Here is a 21,493-nt window from a genome sequence, read left to right on the forward strand (position 1 = left end):
CTCAGAGCTGTCCAGCAGTTAATTGTTTGGTATTTTCAATGTGTTTATAGTAGAAACTTTAATTTGATCTTATATTGTATCAGACCACATTTAGTGTTTAATACAATGTAAAAATACTAGATGAAAATAAACAGTTTATCACACAAACATCACAGAATTTATACACAACAGGTTAGTTTCTGCATGTCTCATGTTAGCGACCTAGGGCAATTTGGCCATCTTGTTATTAAAATGTTGTCCTTTTCAAAATAGAACAGTTCTGTTTTAATCCCTTCTAATTCATATGACAAACTTTAATAAAAAATGTTTAGACAATCAAACGTTTATCAATTATCATCATTCAAACTTGATGGGAGTTCATTATTTTGTTGAGAACATTATTTTCTGTTCATGACGCCAAATAGTGGATTTCTTAATAACAATCAATTTTGATGATTTCCTGATTGGTTGTTCATTATCCAGAATGAGATGTTTTCATATGGTAGAATTGTTGGAACATAATGGTTAACCCTTTCCAACTCAGAAGCAAAGTAAAAATGGCTATTGGCAAACAGCATGCAACCAGAACAGCCTACGAGTAAATCGCAGTCTAGATTCTAGTTTTAAAGGCTTCATTTCCAATTTTAGATACTAATGAGCAGCAAACAGAAAACAATCTGAACAGACTTGATTTATTTGCAGGCTGTTCTGGTTTTATGCTGTTTGAACATAGCCATTTTCATAACTTCTGAGTGGGAAAGGGTTAACAACTGTGAAAACAGTTGAAGTCAGTCAATTTCATATTTAGAGATTTGAGCTTCACTATGATGCAATATCTCCATTTCATTAAACTTGTCTTTAAACACCTGGATATGTAAGCATGAATCAAGTATATAAAGTCACCTTTATGACTTTTATTATATTTGACCCTAATGTAAACTTGTTATTACCTTATATTTCACACACATGTTAATTTGCCTTACGTTCAGCATTAAATAAACATTTTATTACTTCCACTTGTCCAAACATTTACTTTATTTCACTTGTTGAAATGCAATATTACAGTTTGTGATTGGATTTCAAATTCAGGTTTGTTTAATGTATTGCTTTGTATAAAAATATTATGTAATAGTTATACAGTTTAACTCTTTCAGTGCTGGAACCGAATTTCGAAGGCCTTTGCAAATAGTTTGGATCCAGATGAGACGTTACAGAATGTGGCGTCTCATCAGGATCCAAACTGTTTGCTATTCTGATAGTATTCTTTGAAAAAAATCAAAGAAAATGCTAATTCTAGAAATTCAGCAGACAACATTTTAGCAGACGACAAATTTCCCAGCATGCAAAGGGTTTAATGATTTGCTGATTAAGCAAATAAAAACTACGGACTCTTTCAAACAGAAGGGAATTTAATATTGGACAGATTGCATGGTGACAAAGAGAGTACAAATATGGCCGTGGATTAAAAACAAAGTATTTAAAGCAAATTTATCCCCTTGAAGTGGAGTGTATGTAATAAGTCAAACTTAATCATACTAAAGGTCAAAAAAGTATATTTATTGCTCATAAATGCAGCAGTATTGGCACAGACTGTTTTTAATGTGCATGAAATGTATATGTAATTTAGTGTTAATAGTTTAACTCATTGATTAACTTGTTCTGCTTTATTCATAAGACAAAATTTATAGAAATCAATCTTTTCATAGGATTATTGTCAGTGTTAAAGGCAAAAAAAGCACAAGTGCAAAAAACTTAACACTTAATATTCAAGTGCAAAAAACATAACACTTAATCATGCTTGGAAAACAATACTGATAATTATCTAAGGACTTAAAGAACAATATATTCCAGCAATTATTCTTGAATGAACATCAGAGCCAGCTATCAGAAGCATTCAATATTAATGTGCTTTATGTTAAAGCTGTAAGGATGGTTTGTAAAGCACATAACCACACAACTGAATGTCTAAAAGGGAAATGTATTTTTATTTGAATGATTTGCAAACAAATTGATTGGTCCACTGATTGGTCCACTGAAGCATGTAAATTGTCTGTGTATTTTTATTGTAATTTAATGCGTGTGTGTTTAAAGTTAAAATGGATTATTCTGCAAAACAGTGTGAGATAAAAATAACAGATAATTTGTTTATTTTGTATGGCCCCGAAGGAGGGCATAATTTTATAGTGATCGGACCGTCAGTCTGTCCATCTGTCTGTCTTTCCGTCACACTTTGCATTTAGGTTTCGCGTTAAGGTTTCAAAAAATGCTCATAACTTCTATTTCGCTTCAGATAGCAGCTTGATGTTTGGCATGAATGTGTATCTCATGGAGCTGCAAATTTTGAGTGATGAATGGTCAAAGTCATCCTTCAAGGTCAAATATATGGCTTCAAAGCGGCGCAGAATGGGGCATTGTGTTTCTAACAAACACATCTCTTGTTTGTTTTATCCCCCCCCTAAAAAAAACACCAACACTTATTATTTTAGATTTATATATAATTCAGTAAAATAATTTTAAAACTTGTGATCTTGAAGTATTTTGTTTCCTTTTATTACTTGAGATCACTTTTTCATGACTAATACTTTAAAGTGCATTTTACAATAAATGTTTTGGATGATTAATTTGGTGGATTTTTGTTTTAGGTAAGTGCATAGAGAATACTTTTTGTCACTTAAATCCCACTCACTGTTGTTAATTTTTTTTTCTTTATAATGCATTAATTGTTTTTATTTGATCTCATGATAATATTAATGTATGTGTGTTGAATGTTTTATCTCAATTAATTGTGCAAACTTTTTTAAACAGATGTAGTTAATAATTTTGTCTCAATCAAAATAACGTTTTTATTTAATTGGCCATGTTTTAACCCTTTACAGTACCATCAACATTTGTCTAAATACATATGAATAGCTGACTGTCTCATAACGAGCCTAATATCGCTTAAATGCGATAAAAACAGTATCTACTCTGTCTTGTGAATTACCGGTAAGTGGTGTATTGTTTCTCCCACAGTCTGATGTGTGTCACACCTATCTATGGGGGTATAGGTCTTAACAGGCCTCAAATATATTGATCTGCCTTAAATTATTGATAACGGGCAATTATTCTTTTATTTGTTACATGTGCTCCACATTTAAACCTTTTATTCCATTCAATATGCTGGATAAAACAGTTAATACTTAAAGAGGTTATAGTTATTGGTTAGTAGTAACCTTAGGCCATTTCGAGTGCAGTTGGGTTTTATCTACAGATTTTCGAATGATTTTAGAGATTTTATGTAAAGGAAATTATTTTGTGTCTCAAAAAAGTGTTCTTGAGAGAATTTTATGCTGGATCATTCACAGAAATTAAGTTGTGTTCCATGTTTTAAATTGTTTGGACTTACAGTGGAATAGCGTACATTGATTATAGCTGGATTTAAAATGATGTAAGTATTGTAGTATTTGACTGAACTGAACTTAAGGAGTGATGTAAGTATTGTAGTATTTGACTGAACTGAACTTATGGAAGTTATTCCTTAACATGGTCGTTACAATATTTAAATTTTGAAGAACAAAAATGTTTATTATAAACTTATGTATTCACTAACAAAGACATTTATTTTTTTTACAAATGATAAAAATTTCAAAGGTGACAGACATTGTTTATTGTTACACGAAGCATGATAATTAATTATTATATCAATATACATTTTTATAGATTTTTTTATAATCAGTCAACAAAAACTTCTGATACTTTCAATAATTAAAAATGCTAAGATCTGTGTATTGTTTGATTTGTAATCATGAAATTGGTCGCTAAAAAGGCAAGAAATAGTGTATTTATCAGGCTGCAGCCAGATGGAGTATCGAACCTGTTACAGCGCCCCCCCCCCCCCCCAGACGAGTACTCAGACTTTAATAAACTAAGCCATCTACTTACTATAATGCAGCTTCTCCCTTTCAGTTTAAGTTAAATCCTTTTTATGTCCCCCACTATAGTAGTGGGGGACATATTGTTTTTGCCCTGTCTGTCTGTCTGTTGGTCTGTCTGTTGGTCTGTTTGCGCCAACTTTAACATTTTGCAATAACTTTTGTTATATTAAAGATAGCAACTTCATATTTGGCATGCATGTGTATCTCATGAAGCTGCACATTTTGAGTGGTGAAAGTTCAAGGTCAAGGTCATCCTTCAAGGTCAGAGGTCAAATATATGTGGCCAAAATCGCTCATTTTATGAATACTTTTGCAATATTTAAGATAGCAACTTGATATTTGGCATGCATGTGTATCTCATGGAGCTGCACATTTTGAGTGGTGAAAGGTCAAGGTCAAGGTCATCCTTCAAGGTCAGAGGTCAAATATATGTGGCCCAAATCACTTATTTTATGAATACTTTTGCAATATTGAAGATAGCAACTTGATATGTGGCATGCATGTGTATCTCATGGAGCTGCACATTTTGAGTGGTGAAAGGTCAAGGTCATCCTTCACAAGGTCAAGGTCATCCTTCAAGGTCAAACATCATATAGGTGGACATTGTGTTTCACAAACACATCTTGTTATTTGAGCTCTACTCTTTATTAGCCTTTAACATAACATTGAATAACATTGATATACTCAAGTCCATTTCTTGGGTAGTACCTGTACATGCAGTCTTGAGAGCAGACCTTGAAACATTCCAAGAATGGAGATTGAAACTGAGCTTCTTCATCAATAGGCAGACACGATATCTACTGGGTGACTTAAAGTGATGTTGAAGTTCATGTCATCATGTTCAGTCCTTTACCACTTAGATACGTTCATGTCATCATGTTCAGTCCTTTACCACTTAGATACGTTCATGTCATCATGTTCAGTCCTTTACCACTTAGATACGTTCATGTCATCATGTTCAGTCCTTTACCACTTAGATACGTTCATGTGATCATGTTCAGTCCTTTACCACTTAGATACGTTCATGTGATCATGTTCAGTCCTTTACCACTTAGATACGTTCATGTGATCATGTTCAGTCCTTTACCACTTAGATACGTTCATGTGATCATGTTCAGTCCTTTACCACTTAGATACGTTCATGTGATCATGTTCAGTCCTTTACCACTTAGATACGTTCATGTGATCATGTTCAGTCCTTTACCACTTAGATACGTTCATGTGATCATGTTCAGTCCTTTACCACTTAGATACGTTCATGTGATCATGTTCAGTCCTTTACCACTTAGATACGTTCATGTGATCATGTTCAGTCCTTTACCACTTAGATACGTTCATGTGATCATGTTCAGTCCTTTACCACTTAGATACGTTCATGTCATCATGTTCAGTCCTTTACCACTTAGATACGTTCATGTGATCATGTTCAGTCCTTTACCACTTAGATACGTTCATGTGATCATGTTCAGTCCTTTACCACTTAGATACGTTCATGTCATCATGTTCAGTCCTTTACCACTTAGATACGTTCATGTCATCATGTTCAGTCCTTTACCACTTAGATACGTTCATGTGATCATGTTCAGTCCTTTACCACTTAGATACGTTCATGTCATCATGTTCAGTCCTTTACCACTTAGATACGTTCATGTGATCATGTTCAGTCCTTTACCACTTAGATACGTTCATGTCATCATGTTCAGTCCTTTACCACTTAGATACGTTCATGTCATCATGTTCAGTCCTTTACCACTTAGATACGTTCATGTCATCATGTTCAGTCCTTTACCACTTAGATACGTTCATGTCATCATGTTCAGTCCTTTACCACTTAGATACGTATTTTGACGCATGTGTAGTCCCTTATAAGTCTAGTTTAATTAAAAACCTTTCTTACAAAATTCAGGTTTTAAAGGCTTCATTTCCAACCCATAGATACTGATGAGCAGCAAACAGCATAAAAACCTGAACAGATTGCGAGTAATTCGCAGGCTGCTCTGGTTTTATGCTGTTTGCACATAACTATTTTCACTTTGTTACTGAGTTGGAAAGGGTTAAGTCCTTTTATTTTAACTGATGACTTAAAGTATGTCAAATGTGTGTGTGTGTGTTTGAAGACGCAACAAAGTGATGACAGTATAACTTAAAAATATGTTTGCGCATAATATTTACTGATTTTTTGTTCTTGTCATCTACTGCCTCACATTTCTTAAGACTTAGATCTCCCTTAGGTTCAGTTGTTGGAACTAACTCAATTGCTTTCTTACTAAGGATAAAAAGCATACATAACACTTTTTAAATATTTATTTAAAATTTTGATTTTAGGATTTTAATTTACTTTTTTATAAACCATGATTTATGGCTGTGGGGTAATACTGTTGTTTTTTTTTGGGGGGGGGGGAGATTAAAAGCCTCTAGGCAAAGAGCAATTTAGACAACATTTGAATAACAGCTTTTTCTTTAATATCAATTCGGTTTTAAACGTCTTACAATGTTTAACTCAAGATCTATTCAATTCCACTACTGAAAAGAAGAAGGTTCTTTCAGGAATTAAAAGCAATTATTTTTATACAATAAGAGTTTATCCAGTGTATTTGCAGGGTATGTCTAACTTTCACAGCTAATATTTATTCTACAGTTTAAGTTCACCACACTTGCAAAGAATATATTAGTATATCTTTTCAATGTTTAAGAATATTTGGGCAATCCTTTATTGATTTTGAAATTCTCATTGATGTATAATTCATAATTAGGCAAGCATTGAGATTTTAAAGAAAATAACCTAACAATGCATTCCTGTATTCAACATACACAAAATGCATTTATATAATATACATGTTTGCTTTTAGTTTATACGGATTTTGTAATTTAATAAAAAAACATCAGCTGTATTGAGTTTCACTATTTTAAATTTAATAAAGATGTAGACTTTTGAAAAGAAAATGATGTTGGATTAATGTTATGGTTGCTTTATTGTATTCTTTGGTTTCTGTTATGAGTTCTTCAAGTTTGGTTGTTTGGTTTGCTATTTTAGTAATATTTTGATCACAATAATACAAACAATATTTTTACATTGATCAATAGGAAGTATAATAATTAATTACTGTCATTATTAAAGTGACAAATCCTGAGCACTAACAGGGGATTGAACCCACGACTTCCAGAGTGGTAAGTCAGACAGTCTAACCACGTCGCTAAAGAGCTAGCCCAACAGCAAGGCTGTTGGAAGTGACCATAAATCACTACATTATTATTAATGATGTGAAACAGTTTCACATCATGTTCAGATGTCAATGAATTTAAAAGGCTGTCAGTTCAACCTACAGGTATTTGAGAAATTAGTTTAATTAATTGTAACTGGACATTTTTCAAAAGAATTTCAAATGCCCCAGGGGTATCCCTGTAGAAATAAGTGTGAGTTGTCAATCATTCTGACCCAGATACAACTTTGCAAGAGTTTGAACAATAGCATGAAGTTTTATTTTTGTATTCTTTTTGATGGTTTATTGGAAAAAGTTGTTCAATGGAGAAAAAGGTTTTCTCAGCAAGTTTCATGAAGAATGCGCAAACAAATGGGTTCTCAAACTTTAAATTCACCTTGTGACCTAGTTTATTCATTAGTTACCTGACCCAGGTTATTTACATTAAGTCTGACTTCTCTGATAATTTTCTTTTAATATGTTTATGATTTTTGTGCAGCCAAATTGAAACGCATAATCAACAGTGCTGCTCTAAAAATTTGAAAATTACATCATTATTTTGATACCATGACTGAAGTTTCCCACAAAATTATCTACTTCTACCTATTAACAATGCAAGAAAATGGTGAAAAAAGCATTATTTTACCAAAAAACTGGGTTAATTTAGAATATATTTTTCGTTTATTACCTGCATACTGACACTGAACAATTACTCTGGCCCTTTTAGTACCTTCGGGCCTGTTAGTTTTTAGCACACCTGAGCACTGTGAACATGCTCATGGTGAGCTTTTGTTTATCAGGCATCCTCCATAATGTGCCATGTCAACTCTCTAGCAGCTGCATCATAGCCCAATCTTGATGAAACTTGCCAAGAAAATTTGTTCAAGTGATATCTTCCACAAGTTCAAGACTGGGTTAGGTGACATGATAAACTAGGTCACTATGTGAAATTAAAAAAAACAACACAAGAACATGTTTGTTTGTGCATTCTTCATGAAACTTGCTGTGAAAACTTTTTTGAGCTCACCTGAGCGCAACGTGCTCATGATGAGCTTTTGTGATCGCCTTTTGTCCGTTGTGCGTTGTCCGTTGTGCGACGTCAACATTTGCCTTGTTCACTCTCTAGAGGCCACATTTTTTTTCCAATCTTCATGAAATTTGGTCAGAAGATTGGTTTCAATGATATCTTGAATGAGTTCGAAAATGGTTACGTTTGCTTGAAAAACATACCCTTGTCAAATAAAAACGCAATTTTTACCAAAACACACATTTAGCGCACTTAAAAGTGCGTTAATTGTGTGTTTTTTGTTAATATGTGCGTTTTCAGTGATCAAAAGTGCATTTAAGTGCGCTTTTTGTGCGTTTTTGCTTTTCAAGTGCGTTATTTTAGTGAAAAAGTGCGTTTTTTGTGTGTTTTCTTCATCTGTAAGTGCGCTTTTGAGTGTAGATGTGAGCAAAATGTGTGTTTTTTATCTAAGAAGTGCGTCTTTTATTTAGGAAGTGCGTTTTTTGTGTGTTTTCTTCATCTGTAAGTGCGCTTTTGAGTGTAGATGTGAGCAAAATGTGTGTTTTTTATCTAAGAAGTGCGTCTTTTATTTAGGAAGTGCGTCTTTTATCTAAGAAATGTGTTTTAAGGTTAACAGATGTGGGTTTTTTCTCACAAAAGTGCGTTTTTCTATTTTGATGTGCGTCTTTTTTAAGCATTAGTTAGTCTTTTATTTCATAAGTGCGTTTTTATCATATGATCTGTTTTAAAAGGATGTATCTAAAAAGACACATGTTTAACACACTTCTTAAAAAGTGCGTCTTTAACAACTGTTTAGCAAATGTTGTACAGAAATTGAACAAGAAACAAAATTGTTGCAGGCTCTAACAATTTATTTACATCAAATGATTAAACATAGACATATATCTCAGTAACCTGTAATAATATAAGGGGCAGTTTGAATAATTACTGGTTGTCCATATTAACCTGTTTAATGTTTACATACTTTATCATACAATTTCAATGCATACCCTATTGCTTACGTTTTAATCTCAAACATTTCTAAAAATTTCCACCTAAATCAGACTGTGTGTAACTAATTAAAAATATTGAAAGTGTCAAAAGTATTATGTGGGCTTGATAGTATCAATTATATTTCCTCAACATAAATAAGTATTTGAACTTTCTTATACTGATATTTATACCCTAATACAATTAATGTCTACCACATTGACCATAAACATACATTTTAAAAGGCAATTAAAATAATATTTATACTATTAATATTATTTGCTAAAACCATTCAGCATGTTGTATTTAAATATTTACAATTAAATATAATGTGTTAAGGGTGCTGTGTATTATTCAATAAATATTTTGGTGTTGAAATGACTGCCTTATCAGTATTTCTCAAATTATGCAATTTTTGGCTTAGACACAGCATGGTATCAGATAAGAGAATAGCCAGTCCCTATCAGTCCTCCATCTAAGCCTAACTAAGGGGTGTTGATATTCTTTTGATTTGTTCAGGCACCATCTATTTGAGAACCACAGATAGGAAGTTATTTTTTGAAAACAAGCAGCATCAGCAACTGACTTTAAGCTAGAATTAAGACTTATTATTTTAGTGTAAAATGTCTTGAAATACTTTCAGCATGAAGCATTGTGTGATGAAAAAAATGTGTATTTACTATAATGTGTAAATCAACAATAAAGGAGATTAAAAGTGGGTGGTTAAAGACATATAAAGTGATATGGTCTAGTTCAACAACTGCCTGTATTTTTGGAATACTGAAGAACAGTCTGTTGTAACAGGTTCGTATTTTCAATTCTGCATCCCTTTTTTATTTAGTTTATTGAATTAATAATGATCATTATCATATTTATGTATTGTCACTGGGAAATGTAAATGGATGAGTAAATGTAATGCAATTTTAAAGAAAAACAACACCATTTGAATTATTATGGCTGTATTTTATGGTTATTGTCATCTTAAAGTTATTTATACCTATTTTTGGTCCTTAATGAACAGATTTTTCCCCCATATTAAATGAGAACTTTTAAATTTATAGGTTAAACCCCATGGAAAGAATGTGCATCATCGCATCGCCTGCCAAAAAAGGGAGCAAAAAAGAGACTACCTGATGTATGGACTTGAATACCAGGTTTTACCCTGCACAAGCTGGCCGACATGAGGAGAACAGGAGTGGGAAAACTGCGCCCTCTCCTTGACCAAGAAAAGCTGGATTTGTTTAGAGGTAAAACTATACAGGGTACTGGTTATTGCATTTTTAAGGTGTCACACTTCCGACCAGTCCACACAGCAAAATGAGACCACGTATCTTGGTACATTTTCGAACAGTATTTTCTATCAAACGTATTTATTTATGAAAAGCGTTAAGTCACATGTGATCAGGGGATTAAAATTGCAAAATAAACAACCAAAAACAACAAGCAAACAAACTAGTTTTGATTTAAATTTATAATTTTTATAGCAACAAGATTACCATAACAGCAATATTCAACACTTACATTATAAAATATCTTTCAGGACCTGATCAAATGAGATCATGCACGAGACGCATCGCGCAAAGGCCATGACAGTATAATTGTTGCAAAGAAGTTTGACCGGCTAGTGGCAGACTTAGAGAGAAAGATGAGAGCTGCACTCCGCTGCCTCAAAGAAATGCTGAAAGGCCTTGATTGATATGCATCTTTCTTATGTATATAGCTGTTCGTGTGTATATACTGTACATGTTATTATAGTATGCTATTATTTTTTGTTTATTTATAATCAAATTATGTTTATATTTATTTCATCAAATTGCCATTGATATTTAATTACTCATGTATGTTAAAAAATGTTGGTGTACATTAAAGTATAAAATTAAATTATCTTGTAATTATTAAAATACACAAATATATATGTTTATATAATTATTGGTTTTTATTGCATATCTGAATTAAAAAAAACTTTTAACAGCATATATTTGAATCAACTGTTAAGGCAAAAGATGCACCTTTAACGCACATGTGTGCTTTTTGTGAGTGCGTTTTTTGCTGCCATTCATTTGCGTAAATTGTGCGTTTTGTGTGGGTTATAACTGCGCTTAACGTGCGTTAAATGTGCGCTTTTTGTGAGTTAAATGTGCGCTTTTTTATTTAAAAAGCGCACATTTAACGCACATAAAAGCGCACATTTAACACACATGTGCGCTTTTATGTGGGTTATAACTGCGCTTTTCGTGAGTTAAATGTGCGCTTTTTAAATAAAAAAGCGCACATTTAACTCACAAAAAGCGCACATTTAACGCACTTAAAAGCGCACATTTTACACACATAAATGGCAGTAAAAAACGCACTTATAAAAAGCGCACGTTTAACGCACATTTAATGCACATAAAAGCGCACTTTAACACACATGTGCGCTTTTATGTGGACGCACATAAAAGCGCACTTTAACACACATGTGCGCTTTTATGTGGGTTATAACTGCGCTTTTTGTGAGTTTAATGTGCGCTTTTTAAATAAAAAAAAGGCACATTTAACTCACAAAAAGCACACATTTAACGCACTTAAAAGCGCACATTTTACACACATAAATGGTAGTCAAAAACGCACTTATATAAAAAGCGCACGTTTAACGCACATTTAACGCACATAAAAGCGCACATTGAACACACTTATAAAAAGCACACGTTTAACGCACATAAAGCGCACATTTATCCACAAAAAGCGCACATTTTCTTGTTTGTTTGTTTTTGTTAAAAACTCACTCGGTAAGAAAAAGCGCACAAAAAACGCAGTGCCAATACCGCCACGTTTAACGCACGCAAAACGTACGTAAAACGTACATTTCACACACTTTTTTGAGAAGGGTGGCTGCCAAGGGGCAGGGCATTTTTCCTTATATGACTATATATGGCTATAGTAAAATCTTGTTAACACTCTAGAGGCCACATTTATTGTCTGATCTTCATGAAACTTGCACAGAAGATTTGTCCCACTGATATCTTTGATGAGATAAAAAAATGGTAACCTTTGCTTGAAAAACATGGCTGCCAAGGGGCGGGACATTTTTCCTTATATGGCTATAGTAAAATCTTGTTAACACTCTTGAGGCCACATTTATTGTCCAATCTTATATATAATAAAACATGGTCAGAAGATTAATCCCAATAATATCTTGGACGAGTTCGAAAATGATGCTGGTTGGTTGAAAAACATGGCGGCCAGGGGGCGGGGCATTTTTCCTTATATGGCTATAGTAAAACCTTGTTAACACCTTAGAGGCCACATTTATTGTCCAATCTTGATGAAATATGGTCAGAAGATTTGTCTTAATGATGTCTTGGATTTGTTCGAAAATGGTTACGTGTGCTTGAATAACATGGTCGCCAAGGGGCGGGGCATTTTTTCTTATATGGCTATATAAGGCTATAGTAAAATCTTGTTAACACTCTAGAGGCCACATTTATAGTCCGATCTTCATGAAACTTTGTCAGAAGATTCATCCCAATAATATCTTGGACGAGTTCAAAAATGATGCCGATTGGTTGAAAAACATTGCCACCTAAGGGGCGGGGTTATTTTCCTTATATGGCTATAGTAAAACCTTGTTAACACTCTAGAGGTCACATTTATTTTCCGATCATCATGAAACTTGGTCAGAACACATTTATTTTCCGATCATCATGAAACTTGGTCAGAAGATTTGTCGCATTTAAATCTTGGATGAGTTCGAAAATGGTTTTGGTTGCTTTAAAAACATGGCCACCAGGGGCGGGGCATTTTTCCTTATATGGCTATATATGGTTATAGTAAAACCTTGTTAGCACTCTAGAGGCCACATTTATTGTCCGATCTTCATGAAATGTGGTCAGAAGATTGGTCTCAATGATATCTTGGATGAGTTCGAAAATAATTGTTTGCTTGAAAAAAATGGCTTCCATGGCAAGGGGTGGGGCATTTTTCCTTATATGGCTATAGTAAAATCTTGTTAACACTCTAGAGGCCACATTTACTGTCCAATCTTCATGAAAATTAATCAGAAGATTCATCCCGATAATATCTTGGATTAGTTAAAAAATGATGCCGGTTGGTTGAAAAACATGGCTGCCAGGGGACGGGGCATTTTTCCTTATATGGCTATAGTAAAACCTTGTTAACACTCTATATAGAGGCCACATTTATTTTCCAATCTTCGTGAAACTTGGTCAGAAGATTTGTCCCAATAATATCTTGTTATCTCAGGTGAGCGACTTTGGGCCTTTCAGGCCCTCTTGTCTCCTAATTTCTCCACTGAGTCAGAGATAAATGTTCTAGGTCCATTGAAAACATGTTTGTCGCGCAGTGGGAAAGTTTTCTATAGTAAAACTATTCCAACACTCTTATTGTTCACCCATTCATCTTAAAACTTGCACATAAAAGTAAAACTTGTGTTGTATTATTTATACCAGACCAGTTTAGTTAAAAAGAAATGACGTTTTATTTAAAAACATGGCTGCCACTCAGGTGATGGTGGAGATTTCCTTAGAAGTTTGTTATGAAACCTTGTGAACACTTGCTGCAGCCTGAAGGGCTTTGTCCCTCTTGTTGTTGTGACACCTTATCAATAAGCTTTGTTGCCTAATATTGTCATATTGAAAGAAGGGCAACAATTGTTTGTGCCGATATTAAATTGTCATAAAAACAATTATTAAATTTTTTCTTTCTTTCAGAACTTTATTCTAAGTGCACACTGATCAATATGATGTGTTTTTCCATTAATGAGATTGTGAGATATTTGTGGAAACAATGTTATAATAGTGTGTTATAAGAAATAGACCACAGATGTGGGATACATTATCAATAACTTTGCAATTATTCGTTCCACATGAAAGGGTTTGCAATAATTGTATGGATTTACGCTCAAGGACCATTGTTTTATTGTCTTTTGTGAAATGATGCTCTGATATTTCTAAAGTGTAATAAAGCATTAAATGCGAAAGGATAAAATTTCTATATTTTTCTTTAATAATTCATTAGCTTTTATACAAAACAATGCTGTTGAAAATAACTGGACAAAAAACAACATAAAATGATGTGTATAGTGGCAGATATAATATCATATATGGATATAGTCAGATAATTGTTATGTTTATGAATAAATCTTGAAAGTTATATATATTTAACACACTTACTTCTTGGAGCATTATTTTGTTTTTGACAATTTTTTTTGAAGACATGAAAGCATTGGGTAACAGTATACACTTATTTCATGGATACGCGGTGAAAAGTCAAAACTGTTTCCCAAGGTATCAGGGATGACTTTGGTACTGTTGCCCGAGGCCGATAGGCCGAGTGCAACAGTTCCAAATGTCAGCCCTGATACCGAGGGACAACAGTTTTGACTGTTCAACAAGCATCCATGAAATAAGTGTTTTATTACCTGATCAAATTTCCAACATAGAAAAAACAGCAAACTAAATTTTTATTTACACACAACAGTAATCGATAAAATAAATAATTTTGACTGTTTAACTGTAAAATGACGTCATTTTTTCGACGAAATGACGTCATTATTCCAGCGGGCAAAAACTGTTGACCGGTCAACAGTTCGATATTCACTGGTAACAGTTTAAAACATTGCAAATTTCTTTTTCTACGAGGAAATAGCAAAAAATAATTAATTATCATTTATATAAGGCATCAGGTAATAATTAAATTTGTTAACATTTCTTTACTATTAATTAAATGTGTCAAACCAGCCTATCCTTTACCAACGGTTAACAGGGATTTCAAAAGAAGATTGGAGTTGTTAACCTGTATGTGCAAAATAAACAAGTTAAATTGCTCCCCTTTTTCGACGCTATACAAAACATTTAGCGCTATACAAAACATTGAGTATTTCCGTATCACCTGTGTTAAGGAACCATTCAACCATCGCTGCGGCAATATCCGGTGTAGATTCATTGATAATTTGTAATAAGTCAATGAATCGAAAAGATGTTAAATCATTGTGGTTTCCGTGGAGTCAAGTGATTGGGTCGACAAATTGTGGTTCAGGGCTTACAGCGCATTAAGCTGCTGTAAGTTGTTTTATTAAATAGTGTGCCTTGTTTAAAGGGTTTTGATGAGGATAATTAGTACAAAATTACTGGTTGCTCTGCTGGGACATAATGGGATGAATAATTGTATATTGACCAGCATTTCATGTGACCACACTTGGATACAATTTGGATTAAACATTGGAATGATCATGTAACCTTTGAGATGACAGTCCATAACAGTAACCTTGTTGGGTGAAAAAAAAGTAACAAACTGGCTACACAACTTATGTGTTACTGTTACACAGTTACATAGTTTATTGTGAAAAGCCAAGAACGATTCAAAGGAGTTGTATGAAAATAGTTTTTGTGCTCAGTGTGTTGTGTTTGTAAGTTAGAAAAAATTCTGTGAATTGTTTTCATAAAAACTCACAAATGGCATCATGATGGAGGTGTTGCCTCGTGCTCCCTCTGATTTCTGAACTTGAAGTTTTGTCAGTTTTACGTTAAAATTCACACATGAGGAGAAGAATTACTGAGAGTGTTGCTTTAAATTTAAGTTTTTGTCTAATGTTTCATAACCTCACCAAATTGTTTTGGCAGTTTAGTAACAATATATCAGGCATGAAACAAGAGTTGTGTTATCAGCTGTAACATGGGAGACTTTTGAAGAAATGTAGTTTAAATATAATATTTAATTGTGATACATCTTTGTGACAAGCAAACAACAGTCTAAGCTTAGAGTATTTTACTTCAAACATTTGTTATCTTTGTCACGGAGGACAGCTTTTGAGGATACCTTTAATTGGTATAAGGATAAACTGTTGACACACAGTTGTCATTTTGAAATTAAAATATAATAGCCTAAATGTGCAGCAATAGCAAAAGGTTCTATTTTCTTTGAGACAGGTGTTGTGGCTGATTGATGTTCAATAGAGGCTGATATTAAACTGATAACTAATGTCACACTTTTGTAAATATGTCATACTTTGTGAACATCACTGTGGAATATTTTGGTAGATTTGGCAAAATTACATAAATTGAAAAAACTTCCCTCTGGATTTGTTTTTAACCAATCAATACACCAGCCCATGGAAACAGAACATGTGAAAGCAGATGTTATTTCCCTGCATATTTATGTCGATTCTGCTCAATTGAGGGATTAAAGCTTAAAGATTGTGATTTGGAAAGTAAAGGCTACATGACACATTCATTTAATTTGGAAAATGTTGAAGTTTGTCGTAAAAAAGGTAAGTTAAATTAATAAAAAAAAAATTAATAAAAAATGTTTTGAAGTATTAAATTATGTACATAATGATTTTAAAATGTGTATTCTTGTAATTGATTGTTTAAAAGTATTATGATGGAACAAAATGTAGTTTTGATTCATTATCTTATTAGACAAGTTTTCTTATCTTCTGAAACATGACATACTGTTATGGATGTCAATAATGTCTGAATGACTGAGTGCTCTTAATTGTCTGTATTCAAATAAATCACAAAACTGTTGTATCAGGGTTTTTTATCCTGGGAGTAAAAAGTTGTTTAATTCAGTGCTTTTTATGCCCCAGAAGGAGTTCAAGAGCATATAGTGATTGGACCGTCCATCAGTCTGTTTGTCCGTCTTTCCGTCACACTTTGCGTTTAGGTTTCACGTTTAGGTTTCGAAAAATGCTCATAACTTCTATGTCCCTTCACTTGATAATTGGCATGCATGTGTATCTCATGGAGCTGCACATTTTGAGTGGTGAAAGGTCAAGGTCATTCTTCAAGGTCAAAGGTAAAAAAACATGTATCAAAGCGGTGCAGTAGGGGGCATTGTATTTCTGACAAACACATCTCTTGTTTGTATTCTATGTTGGGTTTAAATTAATATTTTTTTCTAAACTTGTTTATTTTACCTAATTTAATATTAAGTTTGCAATAATCTTTGCTACACTTTATGCTTTAATCGGCAAAATTATCTTTAAAAATAACAAAAACGAGGAACAAAATAAAATAGAGATTGGGAAGATGTGTGCATTTCTGTGCATATTCTTCTTTAAGTTTGAAATTATCATCAAAGGTAATCAAAAACATAAAGTTTATCAGACATACCAACACTAATTTGTTTTGCAATGTTAGTAAAAACAAATGACTTTTTAGGCCTTATATACAGTACATTTTGAGTTTCAGACTAAAGTTTATAACTTGATAAACTATTTAACCCTTTCCCACTCAGAGGCAAAGTGAAATTTATTATGTGCAAACAGCATAAAACCAGAACAGCCTGCGAGTAACTCACAGTCTGTTCAGGTTTTATGAAGTTTGCTGCTCATCAGTATCTAAGGGATGGCAAATGAAACTTTGAAAACTTGAATCAAGTAAGAGAAGATCTTCAGTTAAATATAACTTTCTAAGAGACTACAAACACTTCAAAATATGTATCTAAGTGGGAAAGGGTTAAACAGCAGTATAAAGAAATTCTTTGCTTGATTTATTAAATTGCTCATAAATAATTGCAAAAATAAAATGTATGCGGGTTTTTTTTGCACTAATGCACACTCCTCATTATGTTTTGACCACATTTGTATGTGCTGATTATGTAGGTACACATCCTTACTTGTGATTCATCCTTGCAGTTAAGTAAACATTTACACTGCTGCAATTAAAGCCTACAAAAGCTGCCACAGCGTGGGATTTAACCATACAAAAACACCACAAAGATCTACAAGATTTATCACTAATTTGACTACCATTTGAAACACATCTGATTTAAGTAAATATCAGACAGTATGTCCTTCCCTTTCCAGTTGTATGACGTCTATTGTGGTAAGGTACCAGACAAATCTAATGAATAAGATTATATATAAAATAATTTAAGTTTGCAGTGGCGTTATGGATAAGGTGTCCGCCTAGTAATCTGGATGTCACAAGTTTGACCCCCACTCAGGGAGCGTTCTCTAGATCTTCATTAAAGACACCAAGTACTGGTTCTAGGCCAAGGAAGTGGACTCGAGAGCGTTTATATAAGCCTGAGGCTTTTGATGCAATCGAGCTAAAATAAACAGGTTTAAACTAAACCTAATAAATAAGGGCCTAACTCTGTGAAAACAGGGCTTAATGCATGTGCGTAAAGTGTCCTCCCAGATTAGCCTGTGCTGTCCAGAGTTTATGCTTTTATTTTTAATTTTCTGTTAAAAAGAAGGTTTTATTGTTTTTAGAGACACTGTTTCATATGTTCATGTTATACAACACTTTCTATGAAATGACGCCAATGACCGAAATTCCCTACAATTTGAGTACAATTAGTACAATCAGCTTTTAGTACCATTCCATTCATACCATTGTAGAGAGGGGCTCACACGTTCCTTGAGCTGAAATTGGATTCTATATCTCTAAATACCTAGTGTTAATACTCTATATCACACATTTATCTCTTACAAGAGACCATTTCTTTTATTGTTGATATATTTATGATTTTGGCTCCCAAGGTTTTCTGGTCAGGAATTTACAAGGACTCACTGATGTGTTATTTATAGCATTCCTTCCCCGCAACTGGACAGGAGGACTGATATCTTAATGGCTCAAGTTTGTGACAAATTGCTCTTGAAAGAAGTGAAATGAACAGTTCATAGTACAGCATATCACTTGTTCAAACATAATAAATATAACCCACTGATTCTTTGAGTTTTTGAGCTGTTGAACTATAAACTTTCAGATAATGTGTAAAATCAATGATTGAAAAGTGAAAAACATTTGTATTTTATTGATAACATTATATTTTGCAATTTTTATAATTGTCTCTTCTTTTCTAATGATAAATTTGAAATAAACCTGAAACAAAATCACCATAATTATATAGCACACTTTTAAAGAGACTATTTCTCTGTTTTGCTAAATGGCAATTAATGAAAAAATTGCCAAAGCTGATTCAATTAAACAATGTATGCATTTATTCAATCAATAAAAAAACCTTTCTACCGAAGGAAAATGTTAGAAAAATATGTGTTTGTGTATTGATTATTATCAATAGAAATAGGATAAATGATATTTGATTATTTAAATGTCATTTCATGGTGTTTTGTTAGCTCAGCTCGTTAGCTGTACACATTTGTTTGTTAACAAATAGAAAGAGCAATGCCTTCAGAGAATATTTAGAAATTTATTGTGAGCAAAATTAAATATAAGAATTATTATTGAATCACATTTTCAGAGATCCACAATTGGTCTATTTACAACATAATGAGGTAATACATATTTTTTGTTAGTAAATTTATTTAATGACATTTTCAATTAACAAACATTTAACCCTTTCCCACTCAGAAGCAAAGTGAAAATCAGGCTAAGTGAAAACAGCATAAAACCAGACCAGCCTGCGAGTAACTCTCAGTCTGTTCAGGTTTTATGCTGTTTGCTGCTCGACAGTATCTAAGGGTTGGAAGTGAAGCCTTTAAAACTTGAATTTAGTAAGAAAGGTATTTAATTAAATGTAACTTTTTAATGCCGACTACAAATGCGTCAAAATAGTATCTAAGTGGTAAAGTGTTAATAACATTTTAGTGAGGCCGGATACCTTGACACAAGGCTTAAGGTTTAAGGGAAATTGTTGACTTTGAAGTTTAAAGATTGTATTGGTATTACATGAAATCAAGTGTCTCATAAAAATGGCACTTGCTTCTAGAGTAAAAAAACTAATAGCACTTCTCTTGAATAATATTTGACTTATGGATTAAATTGGCATAGCTATGTAGGTATGAAATTCAGGTTATAGAAATCAATAACCATGTTTTTTGGATTGCTTTAATCTGCAATAAAAAAACACAAATTTCATAAGTTTGTATCCATTTCTAAATTTTAATTTATCTTAAAACCTTTGACATCTCTATTGAAAACAATACACATGTTACAAGTGCCAGATGTGTTTCATACAAATTTTAAGTATAATGATTGCTAACGACTTACTCATACTGCAATTAGTAATCTCGGAGACCCATGGACATATCTCCCTATTAATTCAATTATCTTATATCTTAAGTTATCAAAAAGCCTATTGAGTTATTGGCAAGTTAGCAGACCTTTGGGTTTGTTTCTTGCCTGTTAGCATTATGGAGAAATTATAACTAATTTGTAGGGCAGATTTAATTGCCTGATATCTGTTTTGCTGATCCATCATTGGTGACTGTTTCAAACTTGTGACTTAGAATTCTGAAACATTGTTGCATATTTGTCATTGATTTACTAATGATAGTATTGTCTCAATTCTTAATCATAACAGTAAATACAAATTGCATTAATCCTTTGTGAATCCATCTTATCAAATAATATAAACTTGACAATTGAATGTTTATGTCTGTCTTTTGTTCCTTAAAATGCAGTGTCTCTATTATGTTTATAACACGATCACTCTTATCAAATCAATGTCAAAATATTGAAGAAAAAAAAGTATGTGTTTGAACTAGGGATTCATTTTAGGCAGCTTTTAATTTGTAAAAGGAAAAATACTTTGTTGATATTGTAATTACAATACTTACATTATTTGTGTATCATTTTATAATGAGACAATTATCATTTTGCATTACAAATCATATCAATTACATAATCATCATTGAGCATTAAATTGCTGCTTCCCTTTTTAATTGTAGCTAACTTCCAATTGTATAGCCCAGTAAATCAAGTTGGAGTAATTACATCAGAGGTTTAACTTCAGGTGTACCACTTGTGGTAACTAGTGTATTTCTTGGGGCACAGGCAAAGTTTGTTAACTAAACACATAATAAATGAGTGCATTTACCCTGAAATATATGGACACAATTCATTTAATAATACAAACAAATGTAGTCACATTAGTTTGGTAACTTGGTGTTCTTTTTTGGGCAGCCACATATGAACATCAGGTTTTGGTATAGCCTTATAGGATTGAAAAGCGTGATAATCTGTAGGTGCAATTAGTAGTATTAGTACTAATATAGTATAAGAAACTGGTATTTTAAATATGGTTAATGTAAAGATATTTATTTATTTTCAATTTTTTTTTTTTAGTCTTGCCTCTTTTCCTTATTAAATGACACATTATATTTATACTCTGCTATTTATCAGTCCTTTTTGTTTTTAAATTCACACACTCCTTGTTATGGGAAAACTGCTTATTGCACAAGCAGAAAGTGTAGTACCAGATTAGCCTGTGCAGTCTGCACAGGCTTATCAGGGAAGACACTTTCCACCTAGACTTGCTTTTCATTTAGAAGAGACTTCCTTTAAACAAAAATTCCATTAAAGCGATAAGTGTCCCTGATATGCCTCCGCAGACTGTACAATGCTAATGTCACTGGCACATGCATTAAGCCTAGTTTTCACAGATCAAGGCTCAAATAATATATTGTGGTATAGAAAACAACTAGTGGGACT

General features: G+C 32.9%; 1 protein-coding gene and 2 long non-coding RNA genes across 11 annotated transcripts in view; 2 read left to right on the top strand and 1 right to left on the bottom strand.

Moving 5' to 3' along the window:
• LOC127833954 (uncharacterized) overlaps positions 1 to 21,493 on the bottom strand; it is a 387,168-nt gene that overhangs the window by 87,525 nt on the left and 278,150 nt on the right. The window lies entirely within an intron of this gene.
• The window catches only part of LOC127833929 (guanine nucleotide exchange factor DBS-like), a 97,472-nt gene that overhangs the window by 53,250 nt on the left and 22,729 nt on the right, over positions 1 to 21,493 (top strand). The gene's annotated exons all lie outside the window — the stretch shown is intronic.
• Positions 9,415 to 10,952, top strand: LOC127833956 (uncharacterized). The gene is made up of 3 exons (XR_008027693.1): positions 9,415 to 9,893; positions 10,151 to 10,336; positions 10,630 to 10,952. It is a non-coding gene; the product is annotated as an uncharacterized LOC127833956 (long non-coding RNA).

The sequence above is a fragment of the Dreissena polymorpha genome, chromosome 6 (genome assembly GCF_020536995.1).
Source record: "Dreissena polymorpha isolate Duluth1 chromosome 6, UMN_Dpol_1.0, whole genome shotgun sequence".
In the NCBI taxonomy this organism is placed as follows: Eukaryota; Metazoa; Mollusca; class Bivalvia; order Myida; family Dreissenidae; genus Dreissena; species Dreissena polymorpha.